This window comes from Pezoporus occidentalis, unplaced genomic scaffold, assembly GCF_034315485.1.
Source record: "Pezoporus occidentalis ecotype Australia unplaced genomic scaffold, CSIRO_AGI_Poc_V1 ctg165, whole genome shotgun sequence".
NCBI lineage: Eukaryota > Metazoa > Chordata > Aves > Psittaciformes > Psittacidae > Pezoporus > Pezoporus occidentalis.
In genome coordinates, this window is record NW_026913477.1 from 421,211 (window position 1) to 439,240 (window position 18,030).

Consider the following 18,030-nt stretch of genomic DNA (forward strand, 5'->3'; position numbering starts at 1 on the left):
GTACAGGGTGTCCAGAGAAGCTGTGGCTGCCCCATCCCTGCAAGTGTTCAAGACCAGGTTATTTGCAGATGGAGGAAATGGTGTGCTACTGACAAGCAAGCACCATGGCTGTTGAAATGGTGTGGAGGGACCTTTCCCAACCAGTCTCATGCATGTAAAAAGTACTGGACCTGATTCTTCAGGTGTGCATGCACCTTTCTTTGAGGGAGTTACTGAAGTCACTCCTGGTTTGCTCCGGGCTGTGACTGGAAAATGAAGTTATTGATTGTCTGAAGAATCAAAGTCAAAGCTGGAGGAGGGAAAGGAGCAGTGAAATTTCAGGACTGACCAGCCATCTGTGCAAGCATCAGCTATCTCCTAACCAACAGGCAGAGTCCATCGCCTTCAAACACTTAGTGCCAGCTCGTCGGCTGTGATGGCAGCATCGCCTTCTCTTGCAGCAGCCTCCGCAGGCACAGCTCTGCTGGTTTAGACTTCCAGGATCAGGCCAGGGCTCCTGCGCAGCTGCAGTGCCTTGCCCCCATTTTACTGAAAGGTTTTTGAATGGACTTCAGACGCCATTAGGAACCCAAATGTCGACTTGCACTTGCAAAATTACTCTGGTTAATGTTTTCCTACTGACGCTCTGCTTTGCTCCCCGCCTGCCAGAGTTTCCTGTGACCTATTTGAAATATCACTCTCCTAAGTGAAAATGTGCCTCTCTTTTTCAAACTTGCAAAACTCACAAAAATAAATAGCCTAATTTGGCCAGTTAATAGCCCTCTCCTGGGGCTCCTCTCAGCAACTAAGAGGCCTTTTAAATACAACATTTGTGACTGCGTCATTAAAGCTCTGCATGATCCAAGCAGGCTAAACCAAAAAGAAAGAAATGCCTTATTTGATCTAAGTTTTCTTTTCTTTTAAATAGTGACACTAGAGACCCATTTATTTTTAATTACACAATTGCTTTATTAAAAGCCTAAATCCTGCAGTCCCTAGTCATTGCTCAGGCAAAACTGCTATCATTGAAGGGAAGGACCTGTAGGAGTCAATCCTAAAAATAGGACAGCTGACAAAGTCTGCCTTTCAAAATGGGTTTGCTTTAATTCTGAAGGATTTCCCAAGTCAAAGGGAACTTGCCTCTGCTTTGCTCTTCAGTTCTGCAGCAGCTCGAAAGCTGAATGTAGGAAAGCAGTCACGCCAGATAGCAAAACCAACCTCAGTTTTCCTTTCAGGAAAGGAAAGGGCTGTGCTGCCCTTTCTACCCTTAGACACCACCCTCTATGTAGCCATGTATTTACTGGAATGAGAGGTAGCTCCAAACCTGTCTCTGACCCTGGGCCAGCTTTATCCTAGCGGCCCCTGAGCAGAGGTCTCCATCACACCCACCCACGGGATGGCTTGCCTTTGTAAAGCCCCCAAGCTATCAACCAGGTTGTCAGCCTCTAAACATCTGCCCTGTGCTCCTACCAAGCACAGAGCCTCCCGCAAGCCTTCCCTGGGATGGGGTTTGTTCAGCTGTGTAGAGTTATGGGTCCAGCTGTAGCAGCAGACAAGCCCATGTCGAGTCCTGCAGCACCTCTCTGCTGCTTTGCCTCACACGTGGGGCACAAAACTATCTACTGGGAGACTGGCACAGGGCAGGATTGATCCTGTGCAGGTACTTGGGCTGTGCTACCCAAACATTTCTGTCTTGGGACTCCATATGAAGGGCAGATTTCCTTGCTGGGTTAAGATGGTGCTGCTAGTAGTAGGAGAGGGAGCAGGCTAACCAGCCACATATACTGGATTATATTCCCGAGTTAAACTCCAGAGCCTTCAATTTTATTATATAATTATCCAACCAAACTCATTCATCTTTATTTTTCAATCATCTTACCCACAGACCCCAGTTTAAATGCAGCTCTGCTATGGGAAGTGCTGCCCAGGCACTCTCCACTTGGAAAAAATCATGGTTTCGCACTTTCATCTGTGCTCAAGCTGTGTTTTCTTAGTGTAGAGGATGCATGGCAGAAATCCCAGCCCCGGTCAGTGACACAGGTCTGTGTTAGGCTATGCTGAGATGGAGACAGCTGCGTTATCACAGGCAACTGTACCTGGGGGAGCAAGAAAGAGAAAATAAACCTCTGATTTGATATGAAGGCTGTGTAGCTAGATGTAGTCTCCATCACCAATGTGACACAGCATTAGGCTGCATACAGGGCTTTGTGGTGTGGTTCACTGGACCTGTGACTTTATTGCCAAGTATAAACATCAAGAGTTAGTAAATAAAAACAATAGCAGAAAAAAACTTCTCCCCAGAAGCTAATGAGCCATCAGGAATATACCCCTGCAAACTGGAGCCCAGGGGAGGGCTTTTGCCAGAATTGCCAATTTTCCAATGCTGTTGTCCCATCCTTTTTCTCTTCAGGTCAAAGCCAGAGCTTGGCCTTGCTTCTCTGTTCCTGTTCATGGTGTGAAACCCTCCAGCCATGTGTGCTGGGGAGAGCAGCCGTGCTGAATGTGAGCCCTCCTCTCCATATGTTACTGTGGTGTGTATGTAATCCATGTGTTATGCTGGGACAGTCTCTCTGATTAGCATAACCCTGCCCCTGGGAGGGGGTTACCTTATAAATACACTGCTTTTTCTATGCCCCTTATCTTTATTTCCTAAGGGATTGCAGGTACTTGCATGTTCAGTGGGCATCAAGAGCAGGTAATAGCTAAAAAAGGTTACAGTAGGAAACTTTCCTCCTGATTTAGCAATATTCATGTTTGCTGGGCTGGGGTTGGGGGGAGGGAAGGGAGAGGTGGCAGATGCTGCAGAGCATGAGGCTGCTGTCTCGCCAGCTTGCTTTCATCTTAGAGATGGGAGAGAAGACCTCATGCCGCCTTTCTTCCTTAGAGGCCTCTTGCAGGAGTCCTTCTGGCGCTGCTTTCCGAGCCCCAGCCTGCTGGACATGAGGGCTCTGTCTTGTAGGAGGCTGGAACAGAAACACATCTTTGTGGAGTTCAGTCTGTGCTCTGGGCAATCAACTGCTCCCACTCCTCACAGGCAGCGTGGCTGGGATGAATGCGCAGCAGGAGCAGCCAGGGAGATGTTGTGTGCTGTGCCGTGCAAGAGGTGTGAAAGCAGGAGCCACTTAGCAGGGCAATGCAGTTGTGTTGCAGCACTCACAGGTATGTGACAGAAGGGGTGCTCTGTCCTGGCTTGCTCCACTGGAAGAAATGCTCTGCAGAGAGGTGGTGGCAATTTCTGCAGGACAGACCTCAATCCCTGCTGAATAGTGCATTGGAAGGAGCCTCCTGGAGCACAGCACGTGGAAACCCCAGGACACAGAACAGAAGGGGAAGTCGAGGTGGGTCTGGTCAGGAAGAGGGGGTGAGCAGTGGCAGAAAAAGCTGCTGCATCTGGTGGTAGAGGTGCTGAGCTGTGACCATGCTGGTAAAAACCCACCAGGCTCCCAGCATTGTTGTGCCTTCAGAGGCTTCTCTCATGGATGCTGTCACACATGGCCACAATTCAGGCCATTCTTATGGCAGTGTTACTTCTCACCTTGTGTCTCCACTTGCTGCTATATAGGCTCTCTCCAAGCAGAGACCAGCTGACTATCTTCCCAGATTTTTCTTAAGATCTCTCCCACTCTATCTTTTATCCCTGACCAGAAGCAGCACTTGGAACAATTAACACCTTATGCTCCTAACATCTTATGGTTTACAAGGCAGCTGGTTACTAGGGCAACAGCTGTACTTCTTTTCTTTCAGTGTATTGACTGAAAATCAACATTTTATATTAAAGGGAAAGAAAAATAATATTCTCTCTAGCCACAGTGAGTTACAACATCATCTCTCCTGTAATCAAGATATTGCTGAATTATGGTGCTATAAACAAACACTTCTGATATAGCCACAAACACTGTGGGACATGTAACACACTGGCAGTATATTTCAGGTGACAAACTCATTTATTGTGGGGAGTGGAGGGAGAAAAACACCTTTCCAGAAGCCGCTACCAGGAATTACTGCAAAGAATATCCAGAACGTAAGGATACAGAAGCCAAGTAATTCTACCAACCTGACCAGAATAAAGCACTTAAAGTATGACGAAGATCCGAGTGGTACCAGTAGCTCAGAAGGTGAGGACACGGGACTTGACAATTCTCTCCCACTGCCATAAATCAAGATTAATTCCACAGCACTTAATAGAATCACTGTGCTGTGGGACTGGTGTAACAAAGGAGCTCCCAGGAGGCTGGGGAAGTGAGCCTACAATGTTAGCAGGCTGGTGTGGAGGTTCCCTTGCTTGCAGGTGAGACCTGATTAACAATCATGAATCATTAAGGTAATAACTACCTGAGAGATCAAAGTGATCAAGGGCTCTAGATGTGAAACTAGCTTATGCCAGATGCTGGGGAGGCAGAGAACAGGCTGGGAGCTGCTTGCCAAGGAGGTTTCATCTCTTGCTGTGTTCCAGGTGGCTGCTGTGTCACTTTGGTCAGCAGGATTGGAAGAGAGCCATCATCTGCTTCCTCGATGGTCTGCCAGCCCTTGTGTTTGGTGAGTTTCAGGTCATGAGACTTCCTTGCCCAAACGGGGTCATTTTGTGAGCTGTTTTGTTATGTCACAATGTGCCAGTCTGTTTTGGTAGTGGTTTGCTGCCCAAGTTGTTAAATCCATGTGAGCTGTCAGTAGTGACTCTCAGCTGTAAACAGGACCATGGATGGTGCAGGGGAAGCAAGATGGGCTGGACAGCTGTTCAGTAACTCCCCAGACACATACAAAAGGACATCCATGCCATGGTAAAGGGAGAAGGGATAGGGGAATATTGTCTCCCTACATAAACCTGTCCCTCGAAAAGATAATATAACCGTCTATGTGCATATATGAATTTGGCAGTGATTGAGCACTTGTGCTTAGAAGTACCTGTGCTTAAAGTTCATTGACTGTGTCTTACAACTTATGTATTTATACTGACATGTAAAGTATGAATAGGTTATCCAAAGCTTTCATGGGGCTTGCAGAACTGACTTTAAAGCAAAAACTCCAAGTATGTGATATATAAGGTGACCTAAGAGACACTGTGGTTGAGGATGATTAGGGTGATATTGCTTCTGGAAGGCTGGGTTTTCAGATATTCTCTGCCTCTAGTTTTAAGTGAGTTTAGGATTGAGGGGAACAAAGCTCTAAGCAATCCCACCATAGAGTTTGCAAATGAGCACAAGAATGCATTGAATGGGAGCTGTTCCGCTTACAGACTTCTGATGGTTTTGACAGTGGAACTCAAAAGTTCCTGGAATAATAGGTCTGTGATTTCTGGCAGCCTGTAAGCACTGAGCTTGATTTCAAAGCGAATAGATACATCTTAACAAGGACCACCTTGTGTCAGCTATCCTTACAATTATAGCACATAGATTAAAATAAAACGTGTGTACTTGCCCCTCCTGGGACACCAGGAGAGGGAAAAGAATTATCAGAATTCTCTAAACTCATCTTAACAGTATTGAACCAATTATTTTGTTAAATCTGGGTTTGTTTTCTGCCTCTCAATAAGAATATTTGAAGTCTATCATCTCCATCATTTAGGAGTTACCAGTCTGCAAGTGTAAAATTTCCAATTGGAACATATGGTATCAGAGGGAACAAGGGGGAAATATCTGATTGCTTGCACTCCCCAAACTCCAAATCTACTGCATTTAGTATTTTGCTCACAGTTCCTGCAGGGGAATATAAAAGAAATCATCTCTGAGCTGAGACCAAGCACTGAACATTTCACCCTGAATAGGAAACTGAGAAACTTATAAGCAGCTGAAAGGAGAATAGAATAGAAACAACATTTCAGATTCTTCACTGCGGTTGCAGCTATGGGCAGAACTTACCACCAGTAACAAGAACTTTCTGAACCTTTTTCTCTAAGTTCTGACACTTGGTTTGGGGATGTGTCCAAGGCCCATGAAAGACCAGTTTTCCCTGTGAGAGGAGGGACTCTAAGTGACTGCCCTAATAGAGGAACTGGCTGCTGCACCTGTGTTAGCTCAACTGGTTCATGACCAGCTGCACCCTTTTATCAGAGGCTTGCCACAGATACAGAGCAGCCTCAGGCACTCATATGTGGGGTGCCTGGTGAATGAAAACCTGCTGGTAAGTGATACCCAGCCCATGGGAACGGCTGAGCTGAGGTGTTGAAGGAGCTGGTGTGATGGTGGATGTATAGCGTGGGCTTGCAGTCCTCCCTCTGCCTGGAAGCAGAAGATTCCCCCACAGCTCCAGTTGCTGTCTCTGCCAACTCTCCAAATGTTTTGGAGAAAGATGGCCCAAGGGCTGTAATGTCATTTTCTACCCTGAGGTTTTACACAGAGCTAGATTTTGGGTTTCTGTCTGTAATGCTGCCGAGGCATACTGCTCCATGCAGCTGCTGGAGGCTCCTTGCTTCCAGCCAGTTCATGGGGGCAGTCAAGGAGGAGAGAATCCAGCTGTTCTTACCCCATGATTGCTCCCCTGCCTTCCCATGGCATCAGTGAGGGTGGGCAGTTCAGGGTGTCATTCTTGCAGGGCATATATTAACCCCATTACAGAAAATGATCATGCAGACCTTCCTTCTGTGTGGGGTAGTCAGTATCCCTCTCCTTTGCTTCCATGCATAGCAGAGGCTATTAGCCCTGAGCAACCAGGCTGTAGGGCACAAGAAACAGGCTTCTCACTCTTCATCCTGGCAGAATAAGCAGGAACTGAACCTGTAGCCCTGGGAATTGATGTGACCAAATAACAGAAGAGGACCTTTTCACTTGGCAGCCTGGATGGTTGTGTAGCACCATGTGTACAACCAAATCTATCCTTCCTTCCATTCAGACAAAAAGCAGCACATTTTGGAGTAACTTCTCTGGGAGGGGGAGGAACAGATGTTTGAACCAGAAGCGTGTGTGACAGTTGGGAAAGACAGCGTGGAAATGCACAGTTGAAAGGAGAAGTCTGACGGGAGCGTGATGACAGCAGCAGGACTGCAGTGACAAGGAGTAGGAAGGAGAACAAGCAGGGAGGAGTGTTACTTCAAAAGCTGAGCAAAGTGCACAAGAAGATGTGTCAGGAAAGCGTCAGGGAGCGGAAGAGAGGAAATGTGAGAGTAGAGACAGGCTTTGGGATCTGTCTGCAAGCATGTGTGACCTGTTGCCTGACAAAAGGAGAAAGGAAGGCCTTTTATTCCTCTGCCTTCTTCCACTGAGTTAACTTCTCTCAGCCAATCTAGCTGGCCAGATCTGGTGGAGCAATTCAAGCTTCCAGTTAGCATTTGTTAAAGGTAAAGGTGCCTATACTGCTCCAAAGCACCAGCATCCAGGGGTACCGTGCAGCAGGGCCTGCAGCAGGGATGCCTGGGTTCTTCTCTCGCCTGGTGCTTTTGCCGGGTAGCACAGCAGCCACATGGTTTGGGATTTCTGATTGCTGAAAGAGGAGGAGGAGCAGTGACAATGTCCTAACAGGCTTCCTCTCTGTAACTGTGCAGCGCTTGCAAGGGCAGGATGTGAGAGGAGAGAAAGAGAAGTGTGTATCCCTCCTGCGGCAGGAAGGGACCTCTCCAGCAGCGCCTTACCCTGTGGATATAAATCACAGCTCTGCAGTGTCCAGTTTTACCTTAGTTCAGCAGATGTGCAAGGCACACTGGGAGCGTGCCACTGGAGTGTAAAGCCCCTGATGCTACAGATCTGTGAGCAGGAGGAGGAGGGACTCCCACTGAGGGATTTACAAGTGCACTTTTGCAGACCCCTTCCTGTGCCCGGATTCACCACTGACCCCCCAGTCTGCCTTGATTGATTCAGACTGGCTGGTTCTGCTCTGTGTCCTCTTGTAGGGAAGGGAGGATTTCCCCAAGCATGGGGTGAGCCTAGAAATGCATTAACGAAGCGCTTGTCAGACGCCAGCCATGGCTGGCTGCGCTGGGATCTGTCACTGGATCTTGCACGGCTGGTTACTTTCTCCTACTTCATAGAAACACTGGTTTCATTTCTTGCTGTGAAATCACAGCAAATTAGGGGACAGGCAATACCCCCTGTGTGGGTGTGCAGGAGGAAAGGCTGCATCAGGGTTAGAGTGGCAGGACAGATGTGCTGCATCTCTCCTCTGGGGAGAGGAGCCTTGCTGGGGAGCAGCAGGGACCTGTGAGTAGCATGGGCTGTGTAGGGTTGAGGCTCGCCCAGCAAAGCATTTGTTTATTTTGAGGAAAAAAAATGGATGGGGAGGGGCATAAAGGGACAAACTAACACCTCCTTGTTAAGGCGTGTAGCCTTGGTTTGGAATGACTCACCCCACACCAGTGTACTCCTTTGCCAGCCATTGTGGGAGGGCTGCAGCAGGTCCTGGGGGGCTCCAGTAACCCCACTGTTCTGGAGAGAATGGCCCCTGTGTGGGTGATAGCTCTTGAAGTCCTCTTGGATGAAGTCCTTGTGGTTGCACCATCTCAGATGTGTTGAAGAGAGGAAGCAGAGTCCAGCATCTCCCTTGATCTGCCACCATCAGGAGAAGCTTCAGACAAAACCAGGGTAGTTTGGACCTACTGCAGTTAATAAACTAGTGTAAAAATTGGGCTTCCTGGGGTCAAAAATGCCGGTTCTTTCTCCCAGCCAGTACTTAATGGACCTCTTTACTCATGTCTGTCTCTTTGTCACTGAGACTGTCCTTGTTGGCCAGTGTGCTGCTCTGGCAGCACAGGATGCCTTGGGGGAGAGAATTGTCTTCCCTGATGACAACAAGCAAGTTCTCCTTGGCTGATCCCACCATTTGCTGGCCTGCTCTTGAGTTCCCACATGGGCTGGGAGCACTACTGAGTGGGGCCCCGTAGGCAGGCTCCATGGAGGGGCTATTCCTGAGACATCCCATCCAGCAGCTGCGGCCAGTCTGGGAGGAAGAGGCCTTTGGAAAGTCCATTTGGTCAAGACACTGTGGCAGTGCAAGGGTGTTGAGTGCCATTGGAGAAACAGCTTGATGAATGTGGGAAAGCCTGAAGGATCTGCCCTTCCTTCTTCCCCAAGGAGCAGAGATGGCAGGCTTATGGCAAGGGAGAGAGGTCTGGGCAACATAAAGACAATACAGGCAATGTAAAGGTGATGCAGGGAGTGTAAAGGTGATGGATGCCTCTCTGGTGCCTGTGATTGACTCAGCTGCAGGACCCTTCTCGGAGCTGGCCTCGGAGGAGCAGTAATAGGTGGTTCTCACTGAACAACACTTCCGAAGCCTTCTATGCATGCAACAAACTGGGGACAGTGTCGCTTGTACTGGCTGTTCTTCCCCTTGAGGCTGTGCCAGGGGGCAGAAGGGGGTCTGTAGGTTGCCAGGGGGACTTCAGCTAAGAGGAGCAGGCGCCTGTTTTCACCCAGGAGTGGTAAACTTCACAATAGGATAGGGCTGAACATCCTCCAGACACTTGGCTTTGTGTAGCAGAATCACACCTTTCTTCCCACTGACTTGCACAGTATGTTGGCCTTTGACTTCAGTAAGAGTCAGAATCAGACCCAGGGTGTATTTTCTAAAGTTACCCTTGCAGCGACTGAAATTAAAATCATGAGTGAAGAGCTGCCTTCCCTGCAGCCTAAATTCAGAACAACAGAGTGGCCTTTAGAGATAGATTAAAACCTTCTCAAGGTCTGTGTTCCTTGTGGAAAGAATAATTCAAGCAATACTCACCACATCTGACAGTTGCCGGCCTTTGTTCAATATGGTAAAGGCTCTGTGCACTGGATTAATCAGGGCTCCAACTCCACACTGCCTTGTAGGTGGGAAACAGTACATTGCCAAACACTGAAAAGATGCTGGAAAAGCAGGCTGCAGGAGAATGTGGGTGATTTCTGCCTCAGCCCTTCCAGCCTGGGCTTGCAGAGAAGGTTTCCTTAGGACCAGCAGCCTAAGTTGCTCTGGCTCTCGCTGCAGCCATACTCTTCATGGAGCAGAGCCGTATATCACCCGGCATTTTATGTATGCCTAGGAAAGGGAGCCTGAATCCCTTCCTGCACAGAAAGCTGACAGACTGGGGGCCAACACACAACCCTTGGCACTTTTTTATTTACTATAAACCTCTTAAATGAAGGCTGGGGATTTTTTTCATTTACCATGTTAGTGATTGGAACCAATCACTATAAATTTAAATGGAGAGCTGGTAGGAGCACACTTACATTTTACATAATAATTGTGCAAGTGCCGCTGCCGAACCACTATTAGGATTATTCAGACCTTCTCAGATTTCACTGTAAAACATTAGGCTGTGAGAGGTACCATAAGGGTGTGATTATCCAAAGAGGGTAAGTAATAGTGAGCATTGTTGGCCAGAATTACTACAACAGGGGAGAAACGCTGAGTAGCTGCAAGCAGAGGAACCTGAGGATAGTCATCTGCCATTCAGAAATACAGTGGTCTGTGCATGGAGAAATCCCAGGTGATTGCTGTCTGGACCTACATGGGCTTGACAAGTTTGTCTTCAATTGTCACCGGGTGTAATTTGGATCCTCAGTTGAGCATAGGAATTAGCCCCTGTGCTCCTCTGTGGAAACCATGGCATGGTGTGCAAGTCCTGCTGGTGCTTGAGCTGTGCTGCACAATCCTGACAGTGTGGCCATGCCAGCCTGGGACATTGCAAAGTCACACTTCCTTGGGTGGGACTGACTGGTAAGGACCTGTCATAGGTCCGGCTGTGCTGGCAGAGGAGCTCGGGCCACTGGATGCTGTTCTGGTGGAAGGGGTGACCTCTTCCACTCGCTGGGAGGTTGCTTAGCTACCCTGCTTTGGGCGTTGGACATCTCACAGTATCACCCCAGTAAGGACAAGGCATATGCAACTTTTCCTGGGAGATGGGGAGAAACGAGCAGTGCTGTATATCCACTCCTCTGCTGTCTTGATTTTTCACCTGTGATTGAGATTTTAATTTTGCATCCCATGTGATTTCCCTGTTGTAACACACGCCTCTTGGCTGTCACGGTAACAATGCCTTTTTTTGGCAGGAAAGGCAAATCTGAAAGGAAGCTCTTGAGCACTCTACTGTGCGAGTTCCTCAACTGATGGCTGTGTTTCTCCTCCTCATTCTACACGTTTTCAAATAATTTTCATGCTGGGAATAAATCTGAGTGCATAACAATCATATTCAGCATATGATAACCAGAGACAATTGTATGTATTCAAGCAGCCACATGGAAAATAAATGAGCTGACAGAAAGAGCACAAGATGACCCAGAGACCACAGTTACCATGTCCACAGTAAGACCAAATAACTCTTCCATTTCCATACAATTACACTTTTTTTTTCTCCAGGAAAGCAAGATTCTGAAAAACATTTTAGTTACTAAGGTTTTTATCTCACCAGTGTATGCAGTGGTAGAAATCTCTCTCACCAAACAGTATACTATGAACAGTTATACCTAAGCAACGAATTCCAGTGAATTCAGTGGGATTTTGTAACTAGGACTTGGACACAAGTTTATAAATTAGAGCATCAGGGGCTGAACAGGGTGTAAGCTATTTGGATGTTTTTAAAGCCAGACACACCGGGGTGCTGCTGCTATCCTGAAAACATGCTGTCTCTGATGATAACAGGAAGGAAGCTGGGCACACTTTTGGTTTTACTTTGTTTTAATCTTTTCAGTATATTTGCTGTCTTTTGTGATTGAAGCCATTTTTCTTTGGCAGGCATCTGCTTTAGTTGGGGAAAAGCACAAAGCTGGGACATTTGGAGAGAATTTTATGAAACACTTTTGTCTTGGTATGAGAAGTTGTAATTAAAGCAAAGCAAAGTTAGTTGACTTCAGTGCAATCTGTGGTGACAGGTATACAGTACACACCCTGATCTCAATGTCTTTTAATGGGTTAACAACTGTAAGATAAAATAGAAATTGTTGCAAATTTGGGCGGAAGGAGTTCACCTTCCTTTAACTGTAAAGCAATGCCTAATGTATGTGTATGTGTGTCTCTAAAGAATATGTGCTCACATAAACTGTACATTCTTAAAACCAATTTCACTGTAAATATGTTTGTTATTCACTCATTGTAATGTTCCTACACTCCTATGCAAAACAGGGATTAAATCTGTTAGCAAAGCAGATGTTCAGTGAACATAAAGCAGAAGAATTTAGGAGCGCTTGGCAAAAAATCCATGCTCTTTACTATTAAATTTCCCCAAAAATAAATTGTTCCTTCCACATCATCAAGGATAGATGTAAGCACCTGGTGGCAGCAACCTGAGCTGGATACTTTGTCACAGTATATGCCTCTGCTATGCTTTTCAGTAATACATAGATATTTGTGTAAGTCCCAGCCATATATAGCAAAACTCCCTTTCCTCTCCTTCATGGTTTCACCATCCTGTTGACTTCTTTATCTTCCTGCTGAATCTAATACCTCCATGGTCTAGCAGCAGGATTGAGTCTCATCTGCTTCACGTTGTGCTCTAGTGTCTTAGCTCAGATCCATCTATTGTTGGGCATTGCTTGGGAGTGACCTGGACTTCCACAGCATCCCAGGCTCTAGCAGCTCAGGCACTGCTTGCAGTTTGGCCTGTGCCAGCACGGAGATGTGTGCAGGGAAGCTGCCTGAGATGGACTCAGCTGCCCTGGTGGGCTTTGTGGTCCGTGTCTGTCTCCAGCACTTGAGGTAGCTGTTTTAGAAGTAGCTTGGTGTGTCTGCAGGAGCTGCTGTCATACCCTGATTACAGTGTAGCTGCACACAAAGTTCTCTAACTGAAAATATTCCTGCCTTCTTGATAGTTTAATTGGTGGCATTTAGTTAATTGTGTATATTCTCTCTTAACAGAATTAGGTCTAGAATTATGCAACTGATGGTTTTGTTAAGAGCAGAGTCACTCGAGCCTGCTGCTGCAGGAGAGCCTACCTGAGCCAGCCAACAACTTCCAGTTACTGGAGCTGCTGTTTGCTGTCAGTTGCTATGGTGAACTGATAGCACCAAACTGATACCAAAAAGGGAACGGTATTTTCTCAACAGATCTATGAGAAGAAAAAAATACACAGGGACAGAGAGGTTGTGGGGAAGCTTGAGGGACTTTGGGGGTTCTCCTGTTTCTCATTCTTTTGCTGGACTGCTGTTGGGTTGTAATTGCATTCCTAATAGAGATTCTTGGTCTGCTGTCACAGCGTGTATTGCAAGAACTTGTGTTGCATTGGATGTGGTCTTGATTATTTGCCAATTAAAGTGCAAGGAAAACACAATCTTCTCTTTTAAAATTTCATCTAGATTTCACTTCCTCTGAAGGCTACGGGAATCTTGCAGAGATTGTTTCTGGTTGTCCTGTGTGATTTTTTTTTTTTCTTCCTTAAGTACCTTTAAGTTTTTTGAGTGTGGTTCTTTCTATGCAAAACAGCAGCAGAAACGTCCTTCTGAAGTTAAATTTTGCTCACTGCTCATCCAACAGGTCACTTGGTGTTTACAGTGTTTGGCATAATGCCTCTTTAAAAAGATGCGTGGAAGCAGATGGTCCTGTGGTCGTTGAGATGGAAGGAGATGCCTGAAGGAAGCGTGTTGTGGCAGGAAGGATGTGTTAGATGAAGGAGCAGAGATGAGCTGGGATGTAAGGAGGCAGCATGCAGTGGGCACGCAGTTTCCAGGAGTCTGGTAGTGTAGGAGGTGCTGTGCTGTTCTGTGCTGTGGTGGCAAATCTCTCGGAGCAGGTGTGCAAGGGCTAACTGCCACTTGGCAGCATGCACTGGGACAAAGCCAGCACCAGGGTGTGAAGGGAAGCAACAACAGGAGGGGGAGAAGGGGCAGAAAGGAAGGAAAAAGCCAAGTGGAGGAGCCCACCTGCAAAGGTAACCATGAGTTTCTGTTTATCTTGCCTGTGGTTATGCTGCAAGGAGGTTTTGAACTGCTGCCTAATATAATTGTCAATTATTTTAACTTCTCACCTCGGTCCCCATGAAGTGCGTTTGACAATAATTAATTTTGTGTGTGTAACTGCAAGTGTATCCTACTCCTGCAGAGGTGTCAGCTTAATGGGATATGGCTACGGGGGATAACAGGCTGTGCCACCCCATTAGGAGGTTTAGGGGGGTCACCTGTTCATCTGGGCTAATATTTTAATTGTTGGAACATTGGGTTTCCTGTAGCTGAACTGGGATCAGATTAACCTCTGTTTCTCTGAACTTGCATGCTGCCAAGCTCCTTAAACACCATTGCTAATTTTATTTTCTACTTGCAGCATGTATTTAAGGTAACTCTTTTTGTTTCATAGGGTAAAGAGGAAATATTCTCACTGGCTGAGATCCCAGTGAGCAATTACAAATATTTTACTATAGTTACAGGACTTGGAATTCAGCCTCAGGCTGCGGGCATCAGAAAATCCAGGCATGGAAATCCCACATGTTGTAAAACTTGGAGGGTTTCAGATGGAGGGATTCCTCCTCATCTTTACTGAAGTGAAACTCTTGATTGAAATAGTAAGATAAAATAAAATAGCTCTTGTACTTCTAAATCAAACCTCTGCAAACAGCTTTCAACTACGCCAGTTAGAGAAGGGTTAATTGAGCCTCTTCATCTCTATTGCGTGTTAACATAGAAGGTTAGTGATGGGAGAAGCTAGGTCCAAACTGAAGGCTTTGGAAACAGCCCCCTAACTAGCCTAATGAATATATTGTTGAGACGAACAGGTCATTTAACACTTTTCGTGTCACTATTGTCCATCCAACCTTAAATGTCAACTCTGTCACTCTGATAGGCTGGTTCTGTTTAAAAAGGTTTCCTGGCTTTGTTAGATTCCTCGGAGGGATTTCCCCCCGCCCTTATTCCTAATTGCTGGCAGAACCCTACGGATGTATTTATATCAGCCTTTTCATTCGGGTCAAGTCTTCACTAGAGAGTTTTGCCAGTGGGTAAAGGTTGTGAAGAGATGTGATCCAGACAGGAGTGGAAGCGCCAAATGCAGCTGTAATTATCCTGCTTAAACTGCAGCTTTCTGACCACAGTGGGATAACTTGCTTTGCTAAGGACAGGATGCCTAGATAAACCACTGTGAGGAATACATGATGATGTCCTGGGATTGCTGTGTCTACTCTACTTCCTCTCTGGTGTTTCTACCAGGGCCTTGAGCACACCTTCAGCGTACTGGTGCTGGGTGTCCAGGTTGCTTGAAAAGGTGTTTAATGGGAACTGAGATATTAGAACTGAGTTTTCCTGAACTTCCTCACCCTGTGAACAGCAAGTGTATTTCTTCTTGGGATTCTTCTATTTTTCTGTGAGCCACAGCATCCTGTGGCTTAGAAGGCCTCAGAAAATTACTTCTTAGCTCAGTAAGGACAGCAGGCAGATGGCTCCAGGTTTTCCAGTGATATTTCTTGATGCATACTGTACCCTTTGCCTTCAATAGGCTCCCCCATACAGTGCTCAGGGTGCTCCTAATTTAAGCACACAGTCATGGGCTCAGCGTCTTCCAAAGCTGGGTAAAGGACAAAAGGACTGTTGCTGTATTGGTACCCAATACCTCACTGCAGTTATTTGCCCCTGCAGACTTTCATGGCTTTCCAGTACCTACATCAGCTGTCAGAAAGAAATGTGGAAACTTGAGTATCAGCACTGGAAAGCAGAGGCTGATGGGGTGAAACAGCACATCCCCAAGCATGTGTGCTGCAGACCAGAGGAACTTTTTGGCTATTCCCAGTGATGCTGCTGAATCTCAGCCCAAGAAGTTAATCAGTAAGGAAAGTGCTTTGGCAATGCACTGTGTATTTGACCTGCCCCTCAAGAATGGAAACCAGGTAACTGTTTTATTCCTTCTGGAAATGACTGTGTATGTTTGGGAAGCTTTTCAGACACAGTAGCTCATTTTAAGGCTATCATGACATCAGGGGCCCTAGTCATTTTTCTGACTGGTGTGTTCCTAATTCACTGAGATGCTTTGAAATTTCCATTTGTGAATTCAGACCAGCATATTCCTAGCTATTAATAGGTGATGCTACTCATGATCAAGATAGCCAACACAACAAGAACAATGTGCTCTGACCAGTGTTGGACAAATCCAGTAAGGATGTGATATCAATTCAAATCCACTGTGTGGCTGAAATCATACCAGCTGCTGAGCAAATGCCTAGTGACACTAACAAGAGATCAAGTTAATGTCAGGATAGCTTTCTAACTCAAGACAATCTAGATTCAGACTGAGAAGCTTGTTAAAGGTCTTGAGGACCAATCTTTCATACACGGTTGTCCTCCAGGATCACTCCAAGGCATTCATGGTCTCACTGATGGGAACGATACGGTGGAGGTGAGGGTGGCTGGATGAGCTGTGAAGCTGATCCGTGGTGGCAAGGATGCTGTTTCCTTTCTACACCCAAAATCACCAAATCACTCTGATTCTTTTCAGCACTGATTTCTGAACAGCTTAGACACATGGAGGGCCTAGATTTGCTAGCCATCTGACACAACTGGAGCAGGACTGAGCTGTGAGAAGGCTGACCCCACCAACCTATTGCTGGTGTTCAGATGAGATCTGGCTGTTGGCTCAAAAATAGGTGAACTTATTCTGGACCTTCAGCAACTCTAGGGAGCAGAAGAAGGCATTTCATTTATAATGTGGATGACTTTCCTGAATTTGAAGTGTATTTATGCAATCTGTTGATTTGTTGGAAGACTCCTTGGTTACTCCAGGTATTTTCACAGCATCCTCCCTGTTCTATCATCTCTAGCTGAAGAGATGTCATTCCATCTTGGCCGGTACTGACGAGGCCTCAGCTGTTTGCATCTCTGCTGCTTCCTGGACAGCACCAACATGATATACATGGGCCAGAAGCTTTCAGTGTTTGGTGATTCCAGCTGGGACAGGACTCTGTGGACAATCTCCTCAGCAAGCTGTCTGCTTGATACAGGACCTTGAACCAAATTTTATGCCTTGGTCCTTATAGTCAAGATATTGCCTGGCCTGGGTCCCTGCTGTGGGATGCAGGGTATAGCTGACAGTTGCTTAAACACATAACATGTGTTTGTAAAATAAATCTGCCTGTAGCAAGTATGGTGGGGACCAGGGTAGAACTTTCTGAAGGGAAGGTACAAGACTATGCATTGAGCTCTCCTAGCTTCATAGCAAACACTGCTTTCTGTGCCAACAGCCAGGAAGCCTGAAGTTTGTTCTGATGGTTTTCTTCTCATGCTTCCTATAGAATAAATGTATAATAGTCTGTAATATGAAAACAAAGAAAAACTACCTAAAATTTGCCAAACCCATACTTCTAAGAAGTGTTTCCCTAATCCTGGCTGAACCCTTCTGCATCCTCTTTTGCCTCTGTTCTGGTACTTACCTGACCCCTAGGTATGCTGGTTCAGTCCTCTGGTCCAGCAGAAACTTAATGCAGAGAAAAAGGAGGTTGAATTTGGGGCTTTGTTTATCTTTTGCTAGGTTAGTGAGCTGCCTTGGCCCCCGGAGGGGTCAGGTGAAGGCCGGAGTTAAGAAGAAGTGGGGTGCATGGCCTGAAAGAGGTGACAGCAAAAGGTTAGATTTGCTCAGACAACTTTCTAGGCTGTTGCCCTGGTGCACTGCGGGAAAGCACTCAGCTGCAGAGCCCAGTGCAATGTGCAGGGCAGAGGGCACTGTCGGAGAATTTCCTTCTGCAGTGGTAGCTCTGGGGGTGAGCAGAAGCTATCTCCATAGGGGTTATGGTCACCCATTTGCTACTCAGCCCTCCACTGCTTTCAAAACCATGCTGTGAGTACTAGGACAAAACCTTCCACCCAGCTGTCTCTCAGCTACCAAAATATCTCCTTTGCCCCTTGACCAGCTGTAAAAACTTCCCTGGCCTGCCTAGAACAAGTGTCTTAGCGAATGTTTGCCTTGGCCTATGAGAAGTGGGAGGGATGCTGTGGAGATGACTAGCAGGGCCGCGTGTATTTAATGCCAGGTGCCTGTCCTAAGCAAGCCTGTCCATCAGGGCTGCCACTGCTCACCTCTGTAATGCTCCCACATTACAGAGGTGAGCAGTGCTCTGTGGGGTGAGATTGTGATTTGAGGAAAAAAAGTGTTTCAGCGCAAAAAATGTGCAACTCCAGAGCCAAGAGAAAAAGCCTTAATTATTCAACTATTTTGAAACACTTTAAAGTATCTCTAAAAAT

At 46.5% G+C, this 18,030-nt stretch overlaps 1 long non-coding RNA gene across 4 annotated transcripts; it reads left to right on the forward strand.

Moving 5' to 3' along the window:
- The first annotated feature begins 2,902 nt into the window (after positions 1 to 2,902).
- Positions 2,903 to 17,875, forward strand: LOC134160869 (uncharacterized). 4 transcript variants are annotated; one of them, XR_009963727.1, is made up of 4 exons: positions 2,903 to 4,094; positions 4,433 to 4,515; positions 5,670 to 6,096; positions 10,935 to 11,783. It is a non-coding gene; the product is annotated as an uncharacterized LOC134160869 (long non-coding RNA). The 4 variants fall into 4 exon arrangements; XR_009963728.1 differs by lacking the exon at positions 2,903 to 4,094 and adding an exon at positions 4,124 to 4,267; XR_009963729.1 differs by lacking the exon at positions 2,903 to 4,094 and adding an exon at positions 15,439 to 17,875 and having other exon boundaries at positions 4,274 to 4,515; positions 10,935 to 11,187.
- The last annotated feature ends 155 nt before the right edge of the window (positions 17,876 to 18,030 follow it).